The sequence below is a fragment of the Cryptomeria japonica genome, chromosome 8 (genome assembly GCF_030272615.1).
Source record: "Cryptomeria japonica chromosome 8, Sugi_1.0, whole genome shotgun sequence".
NCBI classification, from domain to species: Eukaryota; Viridiplantae; Streptophyta; class Pinopsida; order Cupressales; family Cupressaceae; genus Cryptomeria; species Cryptomeria japonica.
In genome coordinates this window covers 170,300,845-170,324,376 of record NC_081412.1, presented here as the reverse complement: position 1 = coordinate 170,324,376, position 23,532 = coordinate 170,300,845, and positions in this window count along the sequence as shown.

The following is a 23,532-nucleotide window of genomic DNA, read 5'->3' as shown; positions in this document are numbered from 1 at the left end:
TAGCCCTTCTCGTTATGTGATTTGAGCAGTGAGCTCTAGGTCATGTATTTCAATGCATGTGCATTCCCTATTATAATATTTCATATACTTCTAATAGGGTATCAGCTCATTGTGGGTAGGCTCCCATGTGTTTTTTCCCTTAAGCGGGTTTTCCACATCAAAAACCTTGGTGTTATGTGTGTTATTGATGTGGTTTTAATTTATCCTTTCATTTCTAATTATGAGATATGAATTTGTGTTTGAGTTTAGTAAAGTTTGTGAGCAAATTGATTCAACCCCCCCTCTCAGTTTGTTGCATTGTTGCCAACAATTGGTATCAAAGCTAGATCCTTCAAAAGAAGTTTGACTACTTGAGGTGATCCGAGATGGAAACCTATGCTTTCAAAAATGATAGGTTGAGATTTGATGGAATGAATTACACTCTTTGGAAGAACCAAATGGAGTGTCACTTGAGATGCATCAGTGAAGACTACTGGAATATTACTAAGACTGTGTATAATGCTCCTCTGAATGATCCTACAACTCTAGATGAGATAAAGGAAGATAAATTCAATATGAGAGGTAAGGAAGCATTGTTGAGTGCCTTGTTTGATTCTGAGATGACTAATGTGATAGATTTGCAGATTGCTCATGAGATCTGGAAGAAGCTAGAAACTTTGTATGAAGGTGATAGCCATGTGAAAGTTCCTAAGTTGTAGATCTTGAAGGGAAAGTATGAGATGCTAAAGATGGACAAAGATGAGAACATTACCTCCATTATGCAGAAAGGGAATGATCTTGTGTTGAACATCAGATGTGCCAATGGAGTATTGGAAGAATTTGAGATTGTAGCTAAAGTGCTTAGATCCTTGCCTTCTGATTACAAGTACAAGGTTGCTGCTATTGAGAAGATTTGGATGGTGACAAATGTCACTAGAGACATACTGATTGGAAAGCTTGTTGCCTTTGAGTTGAGAAAATTTGGCGAATCTCTTCCTAAGTTAGAATCTACATTCAAAGCTACTATTTTCGAGAAGCAGAAATATGATCCAAGAGAAAGTTCTACAAGGGTGTCTAGTTATGAGAAGGAGATGAGAGAGATTGAAGAAGAAGAAAGAGAGCTTGCAGAGCTTGAAGCCCTGATTTCTAGGAGATTGCCAAAGGGAGCCAGTAAGTAGGAAGGAAGGTTGCTGCTTAAATGTTTTCCATGCAATAAGATAGAACATTTTTCCTCAAGGTCTCTGGAAAGAGTTCCTAAGAAGCCATTATAGCCATATAAGCCTAAATATAACAAAGAGTGTTATTTTGCTGCTAATGAAGGTGTGACAAATGATGAATCTAATAAAGGAAACTTGGGAGATGAATGGGTGTTTATTTCTATCAAGTAAGATAATCCGGTGATTGCTGATTCTACTAGCTACATTATTGAGAAGAAAGCTTTGGCTGCTAAAGTTGAATAGAAAGATGAATGGGTTATTGATAGTGGCTACTCTCATCACATGATAGGTGATAAGAGTATGTTTGTGAGTATGGAAAAGTATGAAGGTGGTGTAGTAAGATTTGGTGATGACAAAGTTGGTATAATCCATGGTAGAGGTTCTATTTCTCTTGATGGTAAGCATAACACTGATGATGTGGTTTTTTTCTTAACTAGGTTTTCCACATCAAAAATCTTGGTGTTATGTGTATTATTGATGTGATTTTGATTTATTCTTTCATTGCTAATTATCAAATTTGAATTTGTGTTTGACTTTAGTAAAGTTTGTGACCAAACCGATTCACCCCCCCCTCTCAGTTTGTTGCATTGTTGCCAATATTATCAATATTAATGATTTTAAAACCATCACCTATAAGGTCTAAAGGAATCTCATGTGGATTCACATGTGGTAAAAGAGACTCAATTGGGTGTTAGAGCCATTTGAACAAGATTATAATGAGTTTTTAGATGATGGTAGCATTGGAATAGTGTTGGCCTTTGGGTTGGTACCAACATAGTCAGGTGAGGATTTTGATGTTGTAGATGTGTTTGGATAGATCAAAGGAGATAAATGATACTTTTTGGGGTAATTTTGGACAACTTGTCTAAGATTTACTATTTATAGTAAGTTCCCACGCTTTAGGAAGAGTTAGTCTCCACATTGTGTATCTAGCTAGGAGACTTACTATTTTTAGTAAGTTTCTATTTTTGGAAGTTCCTAGTTTTAGGATTTACTATTTATAGTAACTATTATTTTTGGCATCTAGTCATAGTGTTTCAGTTTTATTTCAATTTTAGTATGCAACACTAAGTCAACTCTATGGATTAGCCTATCACTTGGGTCTTTGTAGGCTAATGGGATAAATTATAGACCATTCTAGCTATGGGCACATTGATTGCCAATTTTCTGAGTTTGTTGAATATTCAAAATACTGAGGGGGGAGGGGTGAATCAATATTCCATTGAAATTATTATATATATATATATATATATATATATATGGTGGAGGGGTGAATCAATATTCCCTTGAACTTATTAAAAATTCTAACTAACGAATCACATAACATAATTTAAACCCAGTAAAGAAATTAACACAAAATACATAACACTAGATTTATATGTGGAAAACCTAATATGGGAAAAACCACGAAGAGGATGAACTCTCAAGTATAGTTTAATATGTAATTGGTTACATAGTAAAAAAATGGCTCACTATCGGTGGGGCTCGCTACTCGGAGGGCTCACTACCCAAAAGAAAAAAAGGCTCATTGCTAGAGAATAAGCTTACAACAATAATACAAAATTGAACTGCTAGAAGTACATCTCACATATGCATGATCTACAATTTAGTTAGAGTGCACAAAATTATTTTACAAGTATTGTACATATATTGCCTAAACAAAATTCACATTTGCATAAATTTTTGCATATACAATATGTACACAATAGTTGTTCTAAAAACAACTCTGCTCATATCTTGCAAAAACTACTGATTATATATCCACATCAAAAATTTGATAAGTAAGCTCAACTGGAGAGGGGATGAGACTAAATCACACACATGCTAATGCAAAATAGCTTCATATGATGTCAACCGCAATCTTGAATCAAAACACCTTGTAGAATATGCCTCCTTCATATCTAGATAGGACTAAATCCAAAAACTACCTTCTAGAGCATGCCTTCAACATTTTCTGATGTGATCAGACCTAAGATACATTGCTGGATCACAAAACTACGTGAGATAAATACTAAAAAAGTATCCATACTCTTCATAATTAAAGGAGAAAAAAAAGGGCCAAAAACATATGTCGGAAGACACAAATAGCTAGACAACACCAAAACATATATGTTGGATCGCACTTCATCAGTGACATCAATGACAATAGGCCAACAATCTCTCCCTTTGTCATTGATGACAACATAAAGAAATAGTGTATATTTTTGCATATAAAAATTAAAACTGAAAAACTAAAACTCGGAAGAAATTTTGTCTGAAAGTATCACATAACATCACATTGCACTGCTCCCCCTTTGACAACAATGACAAAGGGAAAAACCAGAAGAAACATTCATAAACTTAACTCCCCCTAAGGTAGAGAGACCAGGGAATCGAAGAACTACTTAATCATTTGAATGTGTGTTTCCCATGAATCTTTATGCTTCTCCCAATGTGAAATGGCTTATGTCATGAACTCAATATGCACCTGCAAGGATGCATACACCTACTCTGCTTCTTGCACTGAACAAGGGAGAGAATACTTGAACTTTTGTGCCTTGGAAAGAGCATGGTTCATAACAAATATGCTTTCAATACACATGTCTCTCAATTGATCCAAAGGTTGTTGCAGCTACTGTATAGCCGATCCACAGGAACTAGATAGATCATGAGTTAACTAGCAATAATGTTGATTTCATCTTTAATAATTTGGTGACATCTAGCCACTGAAGACTATATGAGAAAAGTACATCCCCTTTTGATAAAAATTATTTACCATGAGAGATAAGTTTGGAGAGTTGTTGATATGCGATCTCACACTTACCTTTAAGTTCAAGTAATAGTTTCTCTTTGTCTTCATCTCTATCTTTCTCATATTTTTGTTTCAATTTTTCTGAGTAATTTTTTAAAGAATTTATCAATACTTTACACTTGTCAACACTGGGGGTAGCCAGATCTAATTCACATTCAAGCATAGCATCATGAAGTGTAGTAAGCAATTCTTCAACAATTTTATCCATCTTATGTGACTCACCTATGAAGTCCTATTTGGTGAAAGATAGAAAAGCTTCTCCAATCTGAAATTTTTGTACTGGATGAACCTTAGTAAGGTCAACTATCAATTTAGATGAAGTTATGGGTTGGATGTTTAGAGGTGAGACGAACAAACTCTTCCAAGATTCACCAGTTGTACCCAAATTGGTACCAATCTTGACACCTATCTGATCACTATCCTTCTTGACCTTTGTCACCTGAGCTATCCATTTCTTTACCTTTAATGAAATCATTGTTTAATGGAGGACCAACAAAAGTTTTAGGTACATTCATTTCATCATCCATAATGGGCACATTATCAATAGGATTAGAAATCATATCCTTAGACATACCAATGGCAGTATCGGAATCAACAGTTGGTAACATTCCATGGTTCTTAGCTATAGTCATTGTCTTTTCAATGACTTCTTCTTTAAGTTTTTCTTTAGCATTTGGTTCTCTTGACATGAGACTACCCAAACTTTTCTTTGTCCTTCATTTTGTCTTATAGGCTTCTATAAGACTGGCTTTGTTTTCTTCCAAAGAGCGAAACTAATAAAATCAAAAGCATGATCCTTAATGACTTGGTTTTCTTCTATTTCAACTTGTCTAATCCTAATTAATTCTTTCCATAATCCTAGTATATATTTTCTAAATCCTTCTACAACCACGCCTAGCTTAACAATACATAGTAAAAAGGATTTTAGTATAATAACTTTATCTTCATTACTACCCTCATTGTGGAGATTACCTACTTCTTTTAGGTTATCTACATCAAGGGGTCTCTTTAGTTTCTTGACTTTGGACTTACAAACCTGTATCCAATATTTCTCTGGTTCTTCTTCTTCCTCGGGTTCAATTTATATGGTTTTCCATTTTGCATCTTTCTGCTTCTTTTCTTTGGAGGAAGTACCTTCAGATTCCCTTTAGCAAAGGTTCTGGGTGAACTAGCTAGTCCTCCAGAATGCCTATACTCTATAATCTCCTCTTCAGTTACATTTTCTTGGTAATGTTCCATTTGAATCTTCAAAGACTTCTTAGCTGCTATTCCAAATCTTTCTTGCATTTCATCCACAATGCTCTTCAACAACAACTGAGTTGTACCTTCTATCATGTCCTTGGTAACCTCATAAACAAATGGTGGAATCCAAATTTTCCTTTGGACAAGAGCCTCCAAGTAGGATTTGTTGGTTGTGAACATGAAAGTGATATCTTCTTTGTATTTTTCAATATTTCCTTGGGAATCCTTTGTCTCCTCCACATGTTGAGTTGAAACAAAGAAAAATAGGAGGTGAAGGCATTTTCCTTTGCCACATCATTAGGGAATCTCCTCAGCCACTATGTAATTTGATGACCTACCGGTCTTTCTAGAGACCAAAGCACTCTTCCTTGATCAAGAACTTCTTGTAGGAAATAGAACAAAATACACAATGCTATGGTTCCATACTTGAAAGGTGTTTCTTCTTTTTGCACTATGCAAGGTTTTCTAGGAATTGTCGTCTCAATATTCCATATTTCAAAATCCTTGTTTAACTCAGTTATCCCATAAGTCGTGTTTATCATCATGGCATAAGTAAAATTGTGTTGGTTAATGAAGTAAATTTTGTTTCCTATCATCATTGACAAATACTTTACAACCTTGTTCTTAGCAGAAGTGATGGACAGGGATTGCTCGTCACAAGTTGCCCCTATTAGTTCCACTACATTCTTGTTCTTCGCTAATTTCAAAACAAAACTAGCCCCAAAATCACTCAAAATAGTAATAACCCTCATTAATTTCTTAGTGATAAGATAGGTCTGATCTAACCATAAGAACTCATCGTGAATCTACTCATTGCTATTATTACCTATTTATCTTCATAACAAACATTTGGAAAATTATTCTAGGTATTAAATTTATTTTCAACTAGGGTTTTTGAATTCAGGGTTTACCTCAAGATTGTTTCCCATCATCTTGTCTATCCACAAACTCAACATTTTCCCATGGTTAGTGAATTCATCAAGCTTCACATGAATGTATGACCAAATATCTTCAGCCAACACAACTCCAACTGGTATACTACAAAATGTTTTTGTTGGATCAGTCTCCATCACCTTGTATGAAGTTTTCTCAAATACTAGGCAAGGCTCAGTCGTGATGTCAATAACTACAGGAGTATCCATGAAAGTAGATTCAATGGACCACAACTCAGATAGATTTGCTAGGAAACACTAATTCCCTTGATCACCTTCGACACTTACAATTCTCTTTCTATTTTTGATGGGATAAAACTTCGTCGAAAACCTTCTTTTAACTTCCCATCCAATAACATGCCAAATTTTTATGATGAGCTATAACTTAACGCACTTTTCTAGATTTACACACACTTTGCCAAGTTGTCACTGCAGCCTTAGTTTCTATGGTAGGCAAAAAGATTTTTTGTTGATCTCCCCCTGGGCCAAAGCCACATGTTCTTCAGTTTCCAGATGAAGTATATGCACCAAAGATGGGTGCATCGAAAGTTTCCTTCTTTTTCCAAATCTTCTTCATTTTGGCCTTCACATCATCTACATTGATTCTCTTTATTGGTTTATTTGGAGCTTTAACCTCATTTCTTCTGCATTGTCTTGCCATGTGTCTATATCTGTTGTAGTTATAGCATCTGATATTTATTGGAGCTTGCCTTGACCTGCACTATGTTGGCAACAACAAGGAAGGAAAACTCAGAGGGGGAGGGTTGAATCAATTTTCATTGGACTATACAATTTAAGCACAATCTTAGATCTGATCAACTATAGCAAAAAGAAAGATAACAACAATAACAACAACACACATAACACCAATATTTTTGATGTGGAATACCCGATTAAGGGAAAAACCATGGTGGGAACCTACCCACAATGACATGATACTTTGCAGTAGTATGTGTAAATATTGTAATGGGGAATGCATAGGCATTCAGGCACACTACCTAGATCTCACTACTCAAATTAAAATGACCTAGAAGGCTACAACCCTCGGGGAAGGTTCACTATCTTACAATAATGTTTGGACTACAATCTGGAAAATATGAACTGCAAAAATAGCATTTGCTAATGCCTGATGACAGTTCTGATTAAGCTTATATGTCTGCCCTACACCGCACACTTTCTTCAATACACAACACCAAAATATGAATTTTCTTGTTCACACATACATCCATCTTTGATAATGTATACTGAACACCTACACCCAAATTACATGAATATTACACCCATCTATACAGATCATCAACCTTGACTATAAGGTCGACCAAACCCTCAACACCTAATTACAAAATTACACCCCGCAGACCAATACAATATCATAAATAACATATCATGGACCCAAATCAACTCCTCAAACACACACCACCATTGGAATTCTCGCCAAGCTCAACTACAACATAACATGAAGAATATCACCGAACCCATAAGATCATCAAGAACATGCACAATGATCAATGCAGACCATCATAACAAATAGGACATGATTAGGAAACACCAACAAGCATGTTAGAACCATCCACAATAGCTGCACCAACACAACTTATTCAAATCTTCATTGATCAACACACTAACACTCAATAACACTTAATAGTAGCAACTCGAACAAGAAAGATAACTTGTGGATAATCAAATCACGAACCATCTAAAATGAAGATACACATGAACATCCCAAACACTCCCAAATCTGCAATACATGATATGATCATACCAGAGCACAACAGATCAAACACTAGAACACTATAACATTGAACACTGAAAACCAACCTCCATACCAGAATCCTCTACTCTATCAAATCACCACATAACATCATGGAATCAATAAACAATGAAGTATCTTGAGTTGGTTCGGCATAGAAAATAGATAAACCAACCATATCAACTCACTGCAAACACTAGATCACCAAAACATTTCTTTGCAACACCAAAACACAGGAATAAACACTAGATCTCCCCCTTAGGATAAACTCACAAATCTGAACAACATACTGACTACCTTAGCTAAGTAGCAGCACCAACTCATCAACCCGGATAAGAAGATAAGACTGTGAAGTCCACCGGATTGATGCATCTCAATGAACCTAGTTTTCATTAGGAGGGGCAGAGACCCCTAACTTATCTCTCAAATACACAAATGTATCTACAGGAAAAGGCTTAGTGAAAATATCTGCAATCTGATCCTTTATAGATACTTACTCCAGTTTTTCATCTTCATCACTAACCTTCTCCCTCAAGAAATAATACTTAATTGATATATTCTTTGTTTTAGAGTGTAGTAAAATATTCTTGGAAGTATTAATAGCACTTGAATTGTCATAGTAAATAATAGTAGGCTCATCATACACAACTCTAGATAATGTCTTTTAGTATCTGATTCATCCAAAGTACCTGAGTACAATTTTAGTTCTTGTTGAATGACTCACAAAATTGAGAAATTTGTTCTTCACAAGTGAAAGGGTTGAAAATGAAAATGAAGGCAACCTTGGAACAAGAAGAAATTTGTGAAAGGAGGTTCCTAGCATTAGGGAATTTTTGCTCAAGAGTTCTTTCACAAGCCTAATCTCCACTTGGAAATCCTTACACAAACCACCCATGAGTTCTTGCACAAATCAAATTTCCACTTGCATTTGGGTGTTGAGTTCTTGCACACTCCAAATCTCCACTATGTCTTTACGCATAAAGGTGAAATCAAATCAAGCCTAGCCGACTTGAGGAGACAAAGAAATTTTTTCCCTTCCAAAAAATTTAATTTTTAAATGTACAAAGACCTGGCCGATGTGATTTAAATTGAGTACAATTTGGATTTTGGGGGAAAATAAAGAAAACAAGAGGAAAAAAACCCCCTTTAGCTGATCCCTTTGTCAATGGTGAAGTGTTTCATGAAAGGAAAATAAAGGAAAGATCATACAAGTCATTTTACATTGCAATTCAAAGAAATCAATTCAGGAGTAGAGCAAAAGTGGATTGAGTGTGAATTCAGTACAACAAAATTAGAATTCATTTGTAATGGGAAGTCTATAATAGGATTGGCCTTTTCATTTGTAAAGGATATATAGATAATAGTGAATAGACTGTTAGGAGTTGTGGTAGGAGGGGGAGATTAGAAATTGTAGTGAAGGCTATGTCGAAATTAATACATGATTTTCATTGAAGATATGATGGATCTTTATGTGTTGTTTTTACATTTTGTATGGTTTCTATTTCTCAAGTTTTAGTTGAAATTCATTGATTGTGATGGAGAAATGTGGAGATATGTAATTAATTTCTTGGTTCATACCATTTGTGATTTGTTGATTGCAAGTTACTTTGCATAGTTAGTTTGAACCTCATTTGGCAATAGTTCGATTATTGATGTTCATTTGGATTGTGCCAACATTGGGTATTTGAATGGATGTTTGTATTATAAAATCATTTAGTACATTTGGAGATCGCATGAGTTTTGTGTAGTTGCTGATTATCATGGCAAAGCAAAACTTGATGTAAGGAATTTGTCTATCTAGCATTATCTATTATCACCATTGTCCTTAGGTTCACTGTTTAGATTCTCTAACCCTTATGCCTTTTGTCTTTTATTTGAAGTTCAAGTCAATTTAGTATTCTAGTTCCAATGAAAGCATAAGTCCCTTTGTGAGAACAACAAATCACATCGATCTATTGTGAGGTATTCACACATTGCCCCATTGCAAATTGGGACCCCCCACTTTTTGCTTTCTAAGTTGTCTTAGAGTCTTTGTTGTTAGTCTTTGCATTGAAGGGATAGAGTTTCTCCAATAGCTAGAGGGTTCATCAAGTCAAGTCAATCTCCTTAGGGTTGAGTGAAAATAGTTGGTTGTGAGCATGAAAGTAGATCTAGAACCCCTTGGATCATGCCTAGATTTCTTGTGTTATCTGATCATATTTCTAGTTGCAAAATTAAACCTTGGTTGAATGAATTGTGTCCTCCTTGAATTTCACAGGAGACCCCGTACCTTGCCAAGGACATAGAATCTTGTACCTTCTGAAGGTCCAAGAGTGAATTTTTTATCAAGTCTTGTCCTTGCCGCGGCCCAAGAGTGATTTTTATCTTCAAGGTCATGTCCTTCCTAAGGACATTGAGCGAAATTCCTTGGATACGTCCTAAGGTGGATGTTGAATTGACGTCCTTCCAGAGGGCATAGAGCAAAATTTTCCTTCAAGTCTTGTCCTTCCAAAGGTCCTAGGGCGAACTTCATGCCTTGTCCTTACTAAGGGTCCAGAGAAAACTTGGATATGTGTACCTTGGAGAAGTCTTAAAATGAATCTTTACCAAGACCTTGTCCTTCCAAAGGACAAAGTGAATTTTCATTTTAGATCCTGTCTTTCCTAAGGATGAAAAGTGAATTTTCATTATAAATCCTGTCCTTCGTAAGGACGAAGAGTGAGATTTTGTTTTAGCTCTTGTCCTTCCGAAGGTCACAGAGCGAATTTCCTCTATAGGTGTTCTTAGGGCGCCGAATTGATGAGGATTTCATGTGAAGAAATTGGAAAACTTAAGACTTAAATTGATGAGGTAAAAGGAAGTGGTGAGTTTCAAGCCATGTCCTTGTAAGATCCTAAGGTGAACTGCTAAGTCTTGTCATATAGGCCCTATCCTTGGAAAGGCCATTGAGCGATTTTTACATACCTTGACCTTGTTCTTCTAAAGGACGGTGAGCGAATTATGTTTTGAGTCTTGTCCTTACCAAGGTCATAGAGAGAAATTCTCATCAAGGACATTGATCGAACTTCTTCACTTAACCATGTATCTTGCATCAACTTGGAACGAATAATCTTTTAGACCTTGTCCTTGGATAGAGCATGAAATGATTTTTGTTATAGGGCCTGTCCTTCCAAGGGACATAGAGTGAATTCCATTTTTGAAGCTTGTCCTTAGAAAGGTCCTAGAGAAAAAATTGCTATATAGATCCTATTCTTCCAAAGGACATTGGGCAAAATTATCACCATGCCTTGTCCTTGCTGAGGGTCCAGAGCAATCTACATGCTTTGTCCCTGCTGATGGTCTAGAGTGAACTTGAATATGTCTTAGAGTGAACCTTGTTTAGAATCATGCCTTGTCCTTATCGTGGTCCAAGAGTGAACTTTATCGTTTGAAGCTGTTCTTAGAAGGGTTTTGGAGGAAAAATAGCATTATAGGTCCTGTCCTTGCCAAGGACAAAGAGCGAACTGCATTATAAGTCTTGTCCTTGTCAAGGGCATAGAGCAAAAATATCATATTCATATTGGGCTTGTTCTTGCTAAGGACATGGAGTGAAACACCTACCTTGACCTTGTCCTTTCAAAGGACATAAAATGAACTGATGTGAAGATGGCGTACCGCCCAAAGGTCATCAAGTGATTTTTTTGATATAGGTTCTATCCTTTTAAAGGACGATGAGTGAACATCAATTATAGGGCATATCCTTCTGAAGGATAGAGGGCAAAATTTTGATATAGGGCCTGTTCTTCCAAAGGACAGGGAGCGAATGGCATTATAGGTTATATCCTTGGAAAGGACATAGAGCGAAATTACTACCTCAAGTGAATTGTGTGTACGTTGCAAGAGACCTAGAGTGAAATTCAACAAGACAAGCATTTTGGCGCCATGATCAATTCAAAAATTTGAATTGGTAGAAGGGAGAGTCTAATCTATCAAGTCGGCTAGCATGATAGAAGTAATTTAGTTTTTTAGTAAATTAGGTCGGCCATGCACTCAAGGGACATGACTCTTGCTTTAAGCACCTATAAAGGAAGGGTTAAAACATTCATTTCAACCATTAATTCAAGTATATTCTTCTCTCCAAGTGCAAATTTGAGAGCAGATCTACTGAATCTGACCAGCAAGACAACAAATTTCTATAGCTAGACATCAAATTTTGTCAGCACATAAGTGAATTTTATCAGAATATAGGTGAGTTGCTGCGGCACAAGGGCAAAATTAAACATTGAAGGTGTGGCCCTGATGATCAAGGAAGACAAATTTGAGCATTGAGGATGTGGATCTGATGTTTAGGGGGATGAATTCATCATAGAGAATCAGAATTAAACAAAGGAGGAGTGAATTTGTCAAAAGGGAAGCAAATTTCATTATTGAGCAGTCCAAATTCATCTAAAGAGCAGAAAATTCATCTTCCACAAGGCGAAATCCCTTAAGCTACAACGAGATCCTTGATTATTATCAATCCTCTTTGATCAGATTTAGAGAAAATCACAGAAAATCAGAATGAGGGATTAAGTAGTATGTAAAGGTTATATACCATGTATGTTTGATGCCCAATTGTTTATTTTGCAGGATGTAAGGAAAGAGATCAAAAGGATCAGGTTGGAAGAAGATTGGAGTGAGTATCTTAAGGAGAAGTCATACAATTGCTCCAAGGCAAACAAGCAAGGATGGGAGGACTCAACTACATCAATAATTCTCATCACCACTACTTTGAGCAAGCTAGAGAATGTTGAGTATCAAGAGATATCTCTTGATATCCCTTCATGATGATGAATCAAATCAAGACTATGAAGTGCAAGATAAAGGTGGAATCCTAGTCATCGTCCCAGTCACTACCTCCACTAATCAAAAGGGTTCAACTTCAACACGTCCAAGTTCAATGAATCAAGCTCATATATGAAGGTGCAAACTCCAATATACCTACCTTTGATATCTATTGGTCCACGTTCATTGAATGTGATTTTCTCATTGGTTGAGAGTTTGTTGTAACAAACCCTAATTAGGTTTTCATTGTAAAATCTTGGCCATTGATGGAGAATCAATCCTGGCCGTTCATTGTAAATGAGCTCTCTATATAAAGCTCAAACTCTTAATTTGTAAAGGTTAATGGTTAATACTTGGCTAGTACGGAATAGAGTAGTGAATAGAGGGAATAGAGTAGCAATTAGAATAGAAGTTAGATTAGGAGAAGGCAAAGATTGTTGTTAAACCTTGTTGTAAAGAACAATTGATTTCATTGAAGTTATGGTGAATTTGATTTGTTGTTTCAACAACCCGCATGGTATTTACTTCTCAATTTATTTTCATGTGGATTAGATTAAATGGAAGAAATTGTTGAATGAATTTGTGTGGAATTCGTTTTGTCCATACCACTAGCCTCTTGCTGATTGTAAGTGTGCCTTGTGTGGTCAACTGGAGTGATATGAGCTCAACTTTGAATTTTTATACGTCCATTGCTTATGCATTAACTTGAATGGTGATCAATGTTGATGGTAATGATTTGAACATCTTTCAAACATCCTTAGAAGATTGCACTAAGCTTGTGTCAAATTGTTCAGTTTGATGGTGAGACCTTGCCCAATAGGATTCCAGCTAATCATTCAACTATCTTCTTACATTCTAGGTCTTAGAATAGACTCTCTCAACCCTTTCCTTTTGCCATTTTTTCAAACTTGAGCTAGTTTAGGACAAACATCATCACCATTTAGCAACATCAGATGATCGAGTTCCAACAAATCAAGCATTCAAGCATTCAAACGTAAGTCCCCTTGTGATTCCAGCATAATCACATCAAACCAACAAAGCTTATCCATATGTAGTGACTCTACATTCATGAACCTTGGAGTCTTCTCAAGTGATCCTTAAGCTAATCTTCAGCATTTGAGAGATTTTGTTCAAGAGAGGATAAGATACTCTTTGGTTTTTTATTCTGTGTTTGCATGTGCGTAAAAAACACATCAACACGTTCCACTGAGTCTATCCATTGCATCGTCAAGACCTGACATTAAGAAGCTTGGGTTTACCTTAATTGATCACATTACTTAGCATTTGAGTTTTCGTTGTTCATAATATTTATTATTTTATTCTGTGTTGTAGAGTGTCACAAAACACACATCAACACATTGGAGACTACAAAATCAGCAAAAGTATTTGTTACTACATCCTCCAAGTCCATATCAGTATTGTGGAAAATTTTAGCAAACACTTGCTTGTATTCTTTATTGACATCTACATTTCTATATGGCAGCACCCTCGTCAACAAAGAAAGGATCTCATCATCTATATGGCATCACACTAGAAGAGTTAGATTTGCACACTTAAGAAATATGTTGAATGTGGTGGCTTAGCATTGTTGTTGATGACTTGTTAAGGTTGGCCATTTTTGTAGGGCAAACTTCATAAGGTACTAGTGATGTCTTATTTTCCATTGAGGGATTTTGCGGCAGATTTACAGAGTATTGGCCACACAAGCCAAAGTTCAGATAGAGGATATTATTATTTCAAAGGGTCTCGAGTATCTCTCAAAATGGAAAGATCATGGTAAATTATAGTGGGAAGATGGATGATTAGGCAATAAAGAAGTACTACATTTCAATCTATTACTTAATGGAGTACATAACCTTACAGAAAAACAAGTGTTAAAAATTAAACAACATTTTACATCCTTTAAAGTGCATTGTTATGCCCTATTGCAAATAAAAAGAAAAAAGAAAAGAGAGTATTTAGGAAAATCGCCATAAGGATAACAATGATTTTTTTTAAACACAGTGCAAAGGAATATAAACAAGAAAACAACAATATTTAACCTACTGCAAGAGAAAAAGAATTAGAAATCAATACATTTTCAATTTAGGGCAAGTGAACAAAAAAAGAAATTCTGAAATTCTCTCATTTAAATTTATTTAAATATTTTTTTTTGATATTTTGAATATTGCACCAATGGACAATGAAAAACCTTATGGTCTAATGGTTCATTGTGTTGAATCACAACAATCCACAAGGAACTTTGAAATTGAAAAAAAGAAAGAAGGTCAAACTACTTTGCAAAATTGTTAGATTTCCTGCTAAATTATCAAATAGAAAATAGTTAATTCTGTTGATTTTGAAGCTTAAGCGAGAAACTTATTTCTTTTTCAATTTGTAGCTCAACCTCAAGAAATTCTCATTTCTATACAAGATTTTGTCCTAAAACACTGCACAAATGCATGTTTTTACTTTTAAGGCTCTAATGCAATTTTGTTTCTTGTCATTGCTAGGGACATGTTGGTGCTGCAATTGCATATGGAACACTTATTTTCAAAGGTAGAATTGATGCTTAATATGAATTATTTACTTGTCTGATACAAATTTGAACTGATAAATAACATTTTCCAATCACTTTTAAGACATGCAATAATTTTTTTTTTGACAAAGCTATCTGGATGGTTAATGGAAGGAAAGGAAGATAAAGGTGTTTGGCGATGAGCATGCTAGTTAGCAGAAAACAAATGGCCATTAACTATTGAACATGCATCATTTGTAGTCTTTAAAACAAAAAAAATTGCTTCTATGTTAGTCAACAATGATCAATTAGTATATACTGATCTTTCATTTGATTCTGCTTAGTTTCTAGTGAATAAATTGTAATGTCCCCTAGTAAATGTGGTCTAAATATGGTCAAACATGGAAAATATTAATTACTTTATATTAATATTTCATTCATTAATATAAATAATTAATATTATATGTTCCTATTTATTAAAGCATTTTAATAAAGTATTTCATTAACACCATAACTATTCTCTTAACTATTATGGGAATAAAACCAATTTTTGGCGAATAAAAGGATGGATTCAGGAGATGGGAGGTATGCGTGGAAGAATAGATTTGAAGCTTGCATGTGTTAACACACAGAGATTAATATCCTTTCGTTAGTCCTTGACTAACCTATTGGTCATACAATTTCGGAGAAGAATCAATCTTGCTTATTCAAGAGTGTAGTTCACAGTGATCCCTGGTTTATATTGCGGAGTGCGTATTAGTGCAAACACAAACAACAGAGTCACGAGCTTCATACATGATGAAATCATAGGAAGTAGCATACACGACGTCACTCATACTAAACAACGGAACCACGAGAAGCATACACAACGCTAGTCCCTCTGCAATCCGGAAACACTGCGGCGTCTAAGCGGGCCTTGGTAACCTGATATTGGGTAATGATGTGGATGTTTGCCTAACTGCATATAGGTAGTGCCATCAATAAATGGGAGGAAAGAGATTGCTATCATCGCAGTGAGGGGAAAATGGAAACTGCATGGAGAATTTCAGAGTATTTGCATATAGTAGAAGTGTAGCGTCTTCTAACCTGTTGCAAATGCACATACATTATACGCTCTGGTGAATCAACTGCAACCAGAAATGTATCATTTTGTCCTTCTATTGAAGTCAACGTGAAGTCTTAATCAATGGACATTACTTCCCAACCAGGTGCATCATAAAAGACTTCTCTACCTTGTTCTCCGAAGGACTAAATTGATATCAATGTCTGTTTTAGTTTGTTATATGTTTCAGTGATTACTAAAATAGAATTAGAATCAATGCCAATAAGGAAGACCCCACATAAAGAAAATAATGTGTAAGGTGTTCATTTTCACCTTTGACTGTGCTACATAAATAATTTTCTGCTATGTCTTGGTTATGCAACTAACTGCAATTAAAGCCTAGTTAGGGAATTTTACAGTGGTATCAGAGCTTAGAATTCTTCCCAACCTGTAGGGTGTTCTTGAGTTATAAATTCATGTAAAATCTATGCACAGCTAAGTATGCACCAGGGAAATTATAATTTTTGAAATACTAGGGTCCGACAAAACAGATATCCAAATTCTCCTTTAGCACAAAGTAGTTCTTCTATTCAGTTTGAAATTGAGGACAGCCATACTGCAACTGACGAAGAGATTATTTTTGAAACAAACAATATGGAATCTCGGTGAAATGAAATGGAGCCAAAACCACAAATTTATAAGCTTTACTTTGCCATCTACCATATTAAATATATGTCGGTTAAGTAAAATCTTAATATGTTTGTTAGTATATGAGTATCTTTCAACTTCTCATCTCTAATCGAGGGAATAATAGCACATGTGTCATTTGATTTGCCAAACCCTCAAAGAAGCTTTCTTCAATTCGATGAAGAATTTCCTGCCGGTGGAGTGTTGATTGAATCTACCAGTGGAGGAGTATTCCCAACATTTAGATCTACTTTTCTAATCCATTGTTTTGAGAATTCCTACTTAACCTCTTCAACTTTTTCTTTACCTTTCAAGCTAGAACTTTTGTTGTCTACTGGTGATCCTTTACTTTTGCAGAATTTTGCAATATGCACAATCTTGTTACAAGCATAACAAGTCACATTGTTTTTCTGAATAGCTTTGCTATAACCTATGCCAGTTTGTGTTCTGCATTGATTAGATAAGTGTCCAAATCTTCCACAAACATAACATCTCACATTCATTCTACAATTTTCAGAGTTGTGACCAACTTTGTTGCATTTTGAACATTGACCGGTGGGTGTGTTGATGTTTTGAGAACTTCTAGATCTACATTGATTTCCTCTATGCCCATACTTATTATAGTTAAAGCATTTTCCATTGAATTTATAAGTATTAGGTTGTCTTACTGGTTTGCTGTGATCCTGAGTATTTGCAGTACCAAAGCTTTCTCCTACTTCAAAGCCAATTCCACAAGTGTCACCATTAGGTTTTTGAATCTTCAATAAGTCACCAAGTTCCTCTGAGCTTTTCTTGAATTTATCTTTGTGTTGATTTGCAATATCCAGTTCTCTTTGTAAGATCTCTTCCTGTCTCATTAGTTCATTTGAGTTATTTTGTGCATGCAACAGATCTGTTTTCAATAAGTCATTTTCATAACCAAGTCTTGTATTTGTATTTTCAGCATCATTCAGTCTTCTAGTCAATTCCTCTTCATTCTCTTCTTCAATTTCTTTGCAAAATCTCATAGTCATATCCTACATCTCGTTCTTTGTTGCCATGTTCTCTTGCTTTAGCTTGATTATTGTATCATTAAGAGTTTCTTTTTCATCATTATCACTCTGCATCTTTTCATAAAGTTATCTTCTCTTGTTCCTTGCAATGGTAAAATTCTCTTGAAGTGCTTGAATGATATCCTGAGCTGCCTTTAGATCATCTTCAAGTTTGATGTTTTTTAATTTTTCTGTATCATAGTCTGAGAGAGCTGCTTCAAGTTGCTTCATCAGATTTTCCATTTCTACCAGTGTCAAAACATATAGAACATATTATAATAGTGTACTCGTAAGAAAGAATTAATGCAATAAACAAAATCAAGAACATCCACATGAAAAGCACACCATAACACAAGGATTTAACGAGGAAACCCGGTGTGGGAAAAACCTCGGTGGGATTTGTGACCCACAATATTCACTCACTAGCCAATAAGAGAATATTACTTACAATAGGGGCCTGCACATGCAGGAAGGCCAACTCCCTAGAGCCCACTGCTCAAAATGAGAAGTCTCACTGACTTACACTGAGGATTATACAAATCTAATATCTTGTACTGCTTTACAATAGCATCTTCAATGCCAGATTTAGTACCGGTTTCTTCTCTGTTCTTTACATATACCCTTAACCTATATTTCGCATAATAGGTCTGCCTTATTTTTTGCCTACATCTTCCTTACAAAATGTTCTACAATGACTTCTTATATATACAAGTCATTTTACAATGATATCAAGTCGGCTTACAAATTTTTTACAATAATAAACAAAATACAATATATCAAAAATCCTGTCGGCCTTTGTGTCGGCATGCTTCCTTTTTCTGTGCCAGTGCTAGTGCCCTGAGTGCCGGTGTAATGCCTTGCCAATGCCATAGGATTCTAAGGTTGCCATAAATGACAAAACCTTCAATCACTTACAATGTCTCATTGGAGTGTGCATATGCCAACAAAATTCAATGAGAAACTTATTGATAGATTTGACTCTAAAGATCCTAAACTTCATCTTAAAGATTTAACTCAGCTTAAGCAATCTGGAACTATTGAACAATACATTTCTGAATTTGAAAAATTGGTAGTTTTAGTAACTAAAATTTTAGAAAGACATAAAATTGTGATATTCATAGATGGATTGTCTCATTTGCTCAAAGGTTGGGTTAAGTCCTTGAACCCTCCTACTTTACAAACAACTATTAAAAGAGAAAGAGAATTGGAACCATCTTCAAAAGGGAAAGTTTTTAATAAAGCCCCACCAACTAAACCTGAAAATGACAAACAATCTTTCAATAAAGACAATTTCTCTAAAAACAAGTTAGAAAAAGAAGAGAGAGAAGAACTCAGAAGGAAAAAACTATGTTTCAGCTATAGAGAGTCATGGCAGCTAGGACACAGATGTTTGGGAAAGGGAAAAATTTATTACATTGAGGTTATGTCAGATGGTGATGATGAAGAGAATGTTGATCCTAATATAGAAACTGTACCATAGAACACAAAATTAGGGACAAGAACTAAACATGGAGAAGGGGTAATAGCATCTATGATAGGAACACCTCATTATAATATTTTCAGAGTTAGAGGAGTTTTGAATGGGCAGCGTGTGGTTGTCATGCTTGATAGTGGTTCTACTCATAATTTTATAGATGTAGCTCTTGTGGAAAAATGTGGATTGCAAACTGAAAAACATGAAGGTTTTGATGTTAGAGTCGCAGGTGGAACTAATTTGTCTAGTACTCATAAAGTCCCTAAATTGAGTATTACTCTTGGCAATTATACTGTTACTGATGATTTTTTATGTGATTCACTTGGCTGATACAAATGTTGTTTTGGGCATTCAATGGATGGAAACATTAGATGAGTACACACAAAGTTTTAAAAGATTGGAATTTTCTCTTAAGATTGATGATAAGAAAGTAGTACTTCGGGGTATGTCTAACGGTGGTCCTAGGATCATTAGTGCTAAAAGAATGGAGGCTATTTTTAGACATGGTGATGTGGCATGGTCGTCACAATGTTTAATTTCCAACAAGGTAACAGGTTTTGAAGCTAAAAATTATCAAGATGATTTATTGAAAGTATTAGGTTCACATAATTAGATTTTTAGTGATATACCTCCAGGAGTTCCGCTTGATAGAGGATTTGAACATACCATTGAATTAGAGGAAGGCACAAAACCCGTTATCACAACTCCTTACAGACATCCTAAAACATTTAGAGATGAAATAGAAAAGGCAATTAAGGAATTGTTGGATATGGGGCATATCAGGCCCAATTCTAGTCCTTTTGCATCATCAGTAGTATTGGTCAAAAAGAAGGATGGGACTCTTCGCATGTGTATAGATTACCGTGCTCTTAACAAAAAGACAATAAAAAAAAGGTATCTAATTCCTTGAATTGGTGAGTCGTTAGATGAATTACATGGTGTTGTTTATTTTTTTAAAATTGATTTGAGGTCAGGATATCATCAAATTAAGTTAAGAGATCAGGATGTCCATAAAACTGCTTTCCGTTGTCATTATGGTCATTATGAATTCTTGGTTTTTCCATTTGGGTTAACAAATGCTCCGACAACATTTTAGTCTTGCATGAATCATACTTTTAACAAACAGTTGAGGAAATATCTGCTAGTTTTCTTTGATGATATATTGATTTACAACAAAACTTGCCAGGATCATTTGAAACATATTGATATTGTTCTTGGTATTATGGAATCTCAATCACTTTATGCAAAGGCCTCTAAATGTGAATTTGGAATGACAAAATTTTTGTATTTAGGACATATGATCAGTGCTACAGGTGTACAAGTTCATTAGGAAAAAATAAGAGCCATTTTGGATTGGCCACCACCACGAAATCTTACAGATTTATGAGGATTCTTTGGATTATGCAGTTATTACAGAAGATTTGTCAGAGGATTTTCATAGCTCGGGGCATCGTTGACAGATCTTACCAAAAAAGGGGCATTCTGTTGGATGGAGGAGGCACAACAAGTTTTTGAGAAGCTGAAAGAGGTAACGAGTTCTTGCCCAGTACTTGCACTTCCAGCCTTTTGTCTTGGAATGTGATGCATCTAGTGAAGGAATAGGAGTGGTCTTAATGCAAAATAAACATGCTATAGTGTATGAAAGCATGAAACTTAATAACCTAGAGAGATTGCATTCTATTTATGACAAAGAAATATTGGTAATCATGCACGCATTGGCAAAATTTAGACAATATTTGGTTGGTGGCAAATTTGTAGTCAGAACTAACCATAATAGTTTGAGATATTTCTTGGGACAGAAAGACTTGAATGATAGGCAACAAAAATGGATCAGTAAGATCCAAGCTTATGATTTTGAAATTGAATATGTGAAAGGTAAAAACAATGTTGTTGCAGATGCACTATCTAGAGGGCCTGAAATAAATGTATTATCTGTAGTAACAACTGATTGGAAATCTTTATTGCTGGTTGAATATTCTAAGGATTCTTTTGCCTGTGATTTGATAGATGGTTATACACAAGATGATAAATATAAGGTTATAAATGATATTATCTATTACAAAGACATGATTTACTTGTTTCTAGGATCGAAGTTGAAAGAGAAAATCCTCCAATCAGTGCATGATGTTCCTTTAGCGGGGCATCCCAGCTACTTCAAAACTTACCGGCAGATAAGGGAAAGATTCACTTGGGAAGGTCTAAAGAATGATGTCCTTCATTATGTCAAAGAATGCATCACTTGTCAACAAAATAAGGTAGAGCATACTTATCCTGCAGGACTATTGTAGCCATTGCCCATCCCAGAATAGAAATGGGAAAGTATATCTATGGATTTCATTACAGGCCTACCACGATCTCAAGGTAAAGATTGTATTTTTGTTGTGGTTGATAGATTAAATAAATTTGCATATTTATTATCTATCACTACATAATTCATAGCTATTCATCTCGCCAAACTATTCTTTCGAGAGGTGTTCTGTTTACATGGTTTACCAAAAAATATAATCAGTGACCGTGATAGCAGATTTTTGAGTATATTTTGGGGGGAACTTTTTAGATTGATAGTACAGAGTTAAATCATAGTATGAGTTATCATCCAAAAATTGATGGGCAGACATAAATAGTAAACAAGTGGATTGAGGGATACCTTCATAATTATGTGTCTGGACATCAGAAAGCATGAATTTGGTGGTTATATTTGGGTGAATACTACTATAATACTACATATCATATATCTATCAACATGACTCCTTTCAATGAATTATATGGGTATGATGCACTACCTTTTATTGATCTTGCTTTCGATCAGAGTAATGTACCCAAATCTCGTGATGTACTTCACGAATGCCAAGATATATTGAAAACACTTAAGGAAAATTTGTAATGTGCACAAAATCAACAAAAGATTTATGTCGATAAGAAGTGTGTTGAGCGTCACTTTGACATAGGAGATTTGGTGTATCTCAGACTACAACCCTATAGGCAATCATCTCTCAAGTGTAGAGGGGCTGAGAAATTGAAGCCTCAGTTTTATGGGCCGTACTAGGTAATTCGAAAGGTTGGTACAGTGGCATATTAATTAGACTTACCGGTTGAAAGTAGAATACATAATGTGTTCCACGTGTCTTGTCTCAAAAGAGCTTTAGGGAAACAGGTGAAGGTTTCAGAAAATATACCACCATTGGATGAGGAAGGAAAATTAGCAATGATACTTGAAGTGATTTTGGAGACCCGTGATAGGCATTTACGGAATAGGACAATCAGGGAATATCTCATTAAATGACAAAATTTACCTTTAGATGATGCTACCTGGGAAAATGAGCAGGTTCTTCAACATCCGGAGTTACAGTTGCTTGCGAGCAAGCAACATTTGTGCAGGGGGGACTGTAATGTCCCCTAATAAATGTGGTCTAAATGTGGTCAAACATGGAAAACATTAATTACTTTATATTAATATTTAATTCATTAATATAAATACTTAATATTATATGTTCCTATTTATTAAAGCATTTTAATAAAGCATTTCATTAACACCATAACTATTCTCTTAACTATTACGGGAATAAAACCAATTTTTGGCGAATAAAAGGATGGCTTCGAAAGATGGGAAGTATGCGTGGAAGAATAGATTTGAAGCTTGCGTGTGTTAATACATAGAGATTAATAGCCTTTCGTTAGTCCTTGATTGACCTATTGGTCATACGATTCTGGAGAAGAATCAATCTTGCTTATTCAAGAGTGAAGTTCACAGTGATCGCTGGTTTATATTGTAGAGTGCGTATCAGTGTAAACACAAACAACATAGTTGCGAGTTGCATACATGACAGAATCACAAGAAGTATCATACACGACGTCACTCATACTAAACAACGGAACCACGGGAAGCATACACAACGCCAGTCCCTCTGCAATCCAGAAACACTACAGCGTCTAAGTGGGCCTTGGTAACCCGATATCAGGTAATGATGCAGATGTTTTCCTAACTACATATAGGTAGTACCGTTAATAAATGGGAGGAAAGAGATTGCTATCATCGCAGTGTGGGGAAAATGGAAATCGCATGGAGAATTTCAGAGTATTTGCATACAGTAGAAGTGCAGCATCTTCG